The sequence below is a fragment of the Eptatretus burgeri genome, chromosome 12 (assembly GCF_056783735.1).
Source record: "Eptatretus burgeri isolate ZD-2024b chromosome 12, Ebu_testis_v1, whole genome shotgun sequence".
NCBI classification, from domain to species: Eukaryota; Metazoa; Chordata; class Myxini; order Myxiniformes; family Myxinidae; genus Eptatretus; species Eptatretus burgeri.
The window spans coordinates 91045160-91052659 of record NC_140972.1 but is presented as its reverse complement, the minus strand read 5'-3'; the positions used below and the strand labels follow the sequence as shown (position 1 = coordinate 91052659).

The following is a 7500-nucleotide window of genomic DNA, read 5'->3' as shown; positions in this document are numbered from 1 at the left end:
AATAACTATTTTATGCCTTGTGTTGGCTTCATGGTTCGGGTGGTGGGCTTGGGATCCTAGGGTCATCAGTTCAAATCCTCCTTGGCTGTTGAATTAATACTAGGTGGGGTTAACTCTGCCTGTCATCCTTCCGAGGTCGGCAAAATGAGTGCCAGCTTGCTGGTATCCTGTGTCGGAGTGGCGACCCATCTAGGATTGTGCCCAACAGCCAAGGAGACTGCTAAGGCAGCACCAACAGTCTGCACAAGGTATGGTCCTGATGGATGGATGGATTAGTGATTTTCCTTTAATCCTCAGAATTAGAAATACATGCATATTCAAAATTGCAAATATCAACAAAATGGATCTATTTATAAAACATTTGAATTCTATAAAATCGATGACAAAATGAAAAATTGTCAATTTGGAAAAAAAAATAAGGTCAAACTTGATGAAATAAAATTTTGAACACAAATTTAGTATTTTGACGGAAAAACTATTGCATTACTTAACATGAAAATAGCAATGGGGAGGGGGGGGGATGGTTTAATGGTGGATTAAGAGGGTGCATTTGGTATAAATGCTCTGCAGACCTCCTAATGCTTAAAACTGCAAATCCAACTCCAACCCCTCCTACTCCACCACTTTCCTCTCCCACCAAGGAAGAAAAATCATGTCCACATCCCCCCCCCCCAATGCAAATTGTATTTTTAGTTGGTCTGTTAAAGTGATGTTTACTGGAGAGGCGATAGAGCCAATGCCTTATGTCAAGTTACAGTTCGAAGAACAAGAAGAACAAGAAGAACAAGAAGAAGAGGAAGAAGAAGACACAAAGTGACCTATCACGAGCCATCGCTCTGCCGGTCCCTTTATTGCGCATACCAGGTACAGCACTGGGAATTTCCCACCAATGTGCATGTTCCAGGATCCTGAGATAACAAATAACACACTTTCCCGACCTCATGGATCATCAGATGGGCAGCGTTCTTCCTTGAGGTTTCGATCCTTTCAGACAAGAACCTCTCCAAATGGCAGATCCACTACCTTGGTCACGGATCCACATCAGTAGATCCACAACCTTGGTCACGGATCCACATCAGTAGATCCACAACCTTGGTCACGGATCCACATCAGTAGATCCACAACCTTGGTCACGGATCCACATCGTTAGATTACCTACATCAGTAGATCCACAACCTCAGTAAGTTGTGTCCAAGCAGGCAGTCAACCCATACTTTTCACAAATGCACACACCACACAGGAAGTGCAGTCATTGTTGAGAGAGAAAAGAATCTCGAAAACAGGGACGCACACCCTTTACAAGCAAAGCCCCATGTCTGTGCAGCCACAAGGTGCAGCCGGAATGTGTGCTGATAAGAAAAAACACTGCAATTCCTCAAATGGGACAAAACATCGTCTCATAGTAAAGCAGAAATATGCACCGGGGTGAGAGGCTAAGAAGGGGCTACCAGCCCCACAACCACCAAAGGTAAAGCTCCTGATAAGAGGCTCAAATCAGGAAAGCTGGAGCCTGGAGGAAAAAAAAACCCCATCCTTTGTTACAAAATGCATTCCATGCACGAAGCTTGTGGGATGAAAATTATTGGATCAATTAAAGTCAACGGAATTGGCCGGTAGGACAGAGACGATGCACCACTCTACAAATTTGAAAGAGTGGCGTCGACGATCCACAAATATCTAACGGAAGGTAGAATGGAAGAAATAAAATATCGTACTTAGGTACAAAAAAAGAAGAGAAGGAATTTCTCATTGAGGTTCCAATACCCAGCAATTTGGCCAAAACAATGCAGAAATCAAGAAAATGACCAAATACCAGGATCTGAAGAATGCTGGAATTGTACCAGTGATCATTGGAGCAGCAGCAATGAAAAGGAAGAACCTGACAGAGATCTCAAAAACCATCCCTGAGAATATTACTACGAACAAACTACAGTTGGAGAATGTTTGGGGCTCAGTGACGATCCCAAAAAGAACCCTCAGAACAAAAAAAAAAAATCTCTGTCTCTGTCTCTGTGTCTCTCTCTGTGTCTCTGTCTCTGTCTCTCTCTGTGTCTCTCTCTGTGTCTCTCTCTGTGTCTCTCTCTGTGTCTCTCTCTGTGTCTCTCTCTGTGTCTGTCTCTGTGTCTGTCTCTGTGTCTGTCTCTGTGTCTGTCTCTGTTCTCTCTGTTCTGTCTCTGTTCTGTCTCTGTTCTCTCTGTTCTCTCTGTTCTCTCTGTTCTCTCTGTTCTCTCTGTTCTCTCTGTTCTCTCTGTTCTCTCTGTTCTCTCTGTTCTCTCTGTTCTCTCTGTTCTCTCTGTTCTCTCTGTTCTCTCTGTTCTCTCTGTTCTCTCTGTTCTCTCTGTTCTCTCTGTTCTCTCTCTCTCTCTCTGTTCTCTCTGTTCTCTCTGTTCTCTCTGTGTCTCTCTGTTCTCTCTGTTCTCTCTGTGTCTCTCTCTCTCTCTCTCTCTCTCTCTCTCTCTCTCTCTCTCTCTCTCTCTCTCTCTCTCTCTCTCTCTCTCTCTCTCTCTCTCTCTCTCTCTCTCTCTCTCTCTCTCTCTCTCTCTCTCTCTCTCTCTCTCTCTCTCTCTCTCTCATTCTTGGATTTACCTCATCCCTCAAGACTCGACTCTTCTAGACGTCATCCCTCTAGAATATCTAGAGTCGAGAGATTGGTGGACCTTTGACTCTCTCCACATTCCTCTGTTAGCTAGGCTTTATCAAGAAGAGTGGTTCTTGGAATTATTTTTCATTTTCCTCGTTAAAAAATGGGGGTAAGGTGTTATGGTATTTGGACGGTATGTGACCTCGCATGTGCTGCACAGATATTCGTACAGCCTTTTCAAACACTCTGTTGAATGGCTTCACATACTTTTCAACGTTTCTTGCAACTCTTCATTCCCCTGTCTGCATTATTGAGGCGATCCTTCTCCTGTGGCCACATCACATCTGTCTGGAAGTCAGAAAAAGATACAAAATAAAATCCTATCAATTACAGACGTGGAAGCTTACTTCCAATTAAAAGCAAAGTCATGGATTCCATTATTGCTGCTGATGGTCATAGTCCATATTTTCAAATGGCCTGATCACAGACCATCACTTTTGATTCCATCCCATTCACTCAACTCTGAACATGCTGCTACTCCTCGCAACTTCCAAAATCCAGGCTGACTGCACACCTCAACTCTTTTGTTCTTTGCTTTTCCCATCTCTGAAACCACTTTGCAGCAGAAGCTGTTGTATACCGCTCTTCTCTCCTTGGCTTCAAGCAAGTGGTGCACCACAATCTCATGTCCTCCCTTATCCCAACCACAACCGTCCTTCATGATAAAGAAAACCTGAAATTGTTCAGCAATAAATTGAAGCCCATTCCATCCATGAAACTAGTTGAGAAGGCACTGCAAGCCTATCAAGGAAGGATCCCCTCATTGGTACGTAAGTTTGAGATACAACAGCAACATGAATGCTGTGCACACCGACTACACTTTCTATCTCATTTTATTATCGCACTAGCTTCATATTACAAAATGCCGGAGGTAAATCCGATTCTACCCCATCGCGACCTCCATAAATTTGGAGCTTTCACGTTGCACTTTCCACCCGGCCACCTCCAGGGAAGGAATTTTTTTTCGGGCCGGAATCCTGGAGTATTTTAACCTTTCTCAGGACCAGGGTTATCTCGGGTAACACTGCACACCAGAGTATTCGATGGAGTGTGAAATGATCAGCGGGGTTTCTTTAATTGCGGGGTAAAGGTTTACCTAAGAGTGTGCGTTCCTCATCTTCACAAGCTGTTCGCAGATCAGAAGTATTGTTTCCTGGCACATCTTTTCCGCTTCACTGCGGTGCATCTTGTGCAACATGGTCTGTATAACGTGGGCATTCACTGAGCATTCTTCCGTTGTGCAATGCAAGAGGATTTGTGATTTCCGTTTCATTTCTCGACGAGCCTCAAACAACACTCAAAATCTTTTCAATCTTCGAAGCTGTCGACAGCATGACCAACTCTGACTGGATCATGTACTCTTCGTCACAACATCTTTAAAATCAAGAGAAAAGGCCGATCACTTCCGGTTCCAGTTTTTGAGGTGACAGTTGGTTCTCTCAGGGGTCTCTGCCAAATTTCTCAAAGATAAGTTTCCGGTCATTGTTTGTTGTGCTTTGACTTTTCTTCTTCAATCTCCGTGTTTACTGTGTGTTCTTAACTCGATTCTGTTTCAAAATTTGTGCTATTTGGTGAGTTTTCATCGGTCTTGTTATATCGGCTTTCCCGAAGGAGTCTTCTTCACTATGTACACGATCATGTTTATTTGTATTTTCTCCTTGTTACCGTCAGTTTTTATTTTTACCACTTTCCCTCCACCCTCCTTCTATCCCACCCAACTATGTCTTAAAACATAAAAAATACAACAACAACAAAAAACTTTTTGCCTTCTCACCTTGTACCCTGGTATGCCTGGTGTTGGCTTAATGGTTCGGGTGGTGGGCTTGGGAACCTCGGGTCCTGAGTTCAAATCCCGCTCAACTGTTGAATTAATACCAGGTGTGGTTAACTCGGCCTGTTATCCTTCCGAGGTCGGCAAAATGAGTGCCAGCATGCTGGTATACTGTGTCGGAGTGGCGACCCGTCCAGGATTGTACCCAAGAGCCAAGGAGGCTGCTTAAGCAGCACCAACGCTCTGTACAGAGTATGGTCCCAATCTCCTCCTTGTACCCCACATAACTTATTGAACTGACTTCTTCTTCTTCTTTCTCTTCCCTCTTCCCTGCAAATCCCACTGTGAAGTTTTTCACCACCCTCCCCCTTCAAATCTCGCTCCCCACTCCCCCTTCTCACAGCTGCCTCTCCCTCTTCCCACCCCCTCAATTCTCATCACACCTCCCCTCTTCTCACCCCCTCAATTTTGTTCCTCCCCCACCTGCCCCTATCTCCACAATACTTCTACACAGTGTAATGCTTCCCCTCTCCCCACTCCTCCCTTCTCCCTCTACCCCATGGCCATGCCTGCTCTCATCTCCCCTCTCCCTCAAAGCTACCCTCTCACATCTCCCTCGCAAATCCACCGCCTCCTCCCTCTTCAAAGAAAATGTCTCTCTCTTTCCTCTCCAAGCTTCCCCTTCACCTTTCTCAAAATCTCCACCCACACCTTTCTCCCTCAATTCTCCCCCCTCACTTCCCCTTCTCAAAACTGTCCCCGTTCACATCTACAAAGCTGGCTCGTTCCTCCAATCTCTCTCTTCCAGCTCATTCCTCCACCTCCTCCAATCTCCCACTTCCCTTTGCTCCCTCTCTTATTACTCCCCACTGCAACTCATCCCCCTTCACCACCAAGCCCTTTGTCCTCTTCCTCCATTTGACCCTCTCCAATAGCTCTTCTACAAACCTATCATCAACTCTCAATACCTCCACCACACTATCCTCCCCCTCCCCTCCTCTGCACCCAAAGCCTACTCCCCTCAGTCTTCCTTAACAGTGTGGACCTCAAACATCTGGGGTTTTCGCTCTAACCTGACTGATCTCTCCATACAGATTGCCACACACAAACCAGACATGATCTGCTGAACAGAAACTTTCCTCCTTCGAGACATCTCTGACTCCTTAGTTTCTCTTCCTGGTTACTCCCTCCTCCAGTATGATAGACCTGAGCCTCGTCCTGATGGCGGAGTTTCTCTCTTTATCAAAAAAACTATTCCTCACTCTCCATGCACTGCCCTCACTCCTCCACACCCACAGGAATACGTCTGGCTACAGCTTCCCCACTACTCCCACCTCTTGTGTATATGTTTGTTGTACCGTCCACCAAACAGTGCTAACTCCATTTACATCACGCTCACTGAAAATGTGGACCAACTTCTATCTACTCACCCAAACTCTCTTTTCCTCATATGTGGAGACCTCAATTGCCATCATGACAGTTGGCTTGATGTGGGTACCTCCCTCACCTGTCAAGGCACTTCAGCAAAGGACTTCTGCGACTTATGGGGACTGACTCAATTTCTCAACTTCCTCACCCAGATCTCAGCGAACGGTACTCCATCTCTTCTGGATTTGATTTTGACCAATTTCCCAGAAAATATCTGCTGTTCTTCTTTTGTTCCAATCAGTTATTCTGACAACATGCTTGTCAAAATAAATATCTCTCTGGCTGTTATGAGAGAAAATGTGAGAGAGACTGGGAATCCAACTTCATGCAAAGTCCTTCCTTGGCACTCCTGAGCTCCGGACCACACACAAAGCTTTCATCCACAGTCTGATGGAGTAATGCTCTCCCCTCTGGGCTGGTGCTCCTGCCTCACACCGAGCTAAACTTCACACTGTGGAAACCAAGGCATTTAAGATCATTGGTATCTCCCGCTATGAAGCTGAGTCTTTGGGTCTCTCACTCTCTCACCACAGGCAGGTCGGTGGTCTTTCTGTCTTCTACCGTCTCCTCTCCTGCTCCCTCTGTGATCTGTCCCCCCTATATGTCACCAAGGTGTTCAAGGTCTGCCAAAAACCCCCTTCTGGTAAAACTGCCAAAACCAAGAATCACTGCTCACCTTCGCTCTTTCATTCGTCTTTTTGCCGCCTCTGGAACAAACTCCCACACTCTCTTCAATCCCTCTCTTCCCTCCAGGTCTTCAAAACAGCTGTTCACCACCATCTCTTATCTTCCCCCATCCAAAACCATGATTTCTACTCATGTTAATCCACCCCAACGACACCTCCTTCAAATTCTCTGTTTTCCTTCCTGAAAGTCCCTGTCGGCCCACCTTGTTCACCCTGTGTCACGAAGTCTCGCCAATGTCACGAAGTCTCGCCGTCAGACCAATGAACCAACTGCAACACCATAGTTGTCACCTGGATAATGAAGACCAATTTGAATTTGTAAATCAGCACAAGTGCTGCCGTCTTGAGGCTGATGCTGCAAAATGACAGTTTTAGTGATGCACATCATTCATACAGCAAATATAACTTTACTCAGTGAGACTTATTTGTATTTGATGTGAAACATTCTGTTTTCATGAGGTTAAACAGGAAGACCACTTGGGCCATTTATTCCAGAAAAAGGTAGGTGTACCTCAACAGTTTCTTGGCAAGGGTTATACTGGGTGGTTTGCCATTGCCTTCCCAGTAGTAGTTAAGGCAGGAATTTGGAATTTGGAATATGTTTAGGGTACCGGCAATAGCTCACTGACTCTTCGGTGAGGACTCTGTGGGGTGTTTAACGTCCATCCAGGAGACGGCACACACAATGATGAATCACCCTACCTGTGAAACGTCAGGATGACAGTTTATAGCTGGGTCAGGATTCAAACCCAGGCTAGCCAGCTACGAGGCGAGTGTGCATACTTCCAAGCCATCCTGTCACCATATTGCCCGATATAAAGAAGCAAATGGTGTAAGACCATCGGTGGAGAATGTTTTTGGGGGGAAATAATTTGAACCGTTTATTCAGTTTCAAAATAAACTTGATCATAATCTCGTTGTTCGCAAGTTTAAAGAGCAAGTTCAACAGAATACTTTCCCAAGCCGAAACACAT

At 45.3% G+C, this 7500-nt stretch overlaps 1 protein-coding gene across 2 annotated transcripts in view; it reads right to left on the bottom strand.

Annotated features, from left to right (window-relative positions):
• Window positions 1–7500, bottom strand: part of LOC147016125 (lysyl oxidase homolog 3A-like) — a 261877-nt gene that overhangs the window by 149434 nt on the left and 104943 nt on the right. The window lies entirely within an intron of this gene.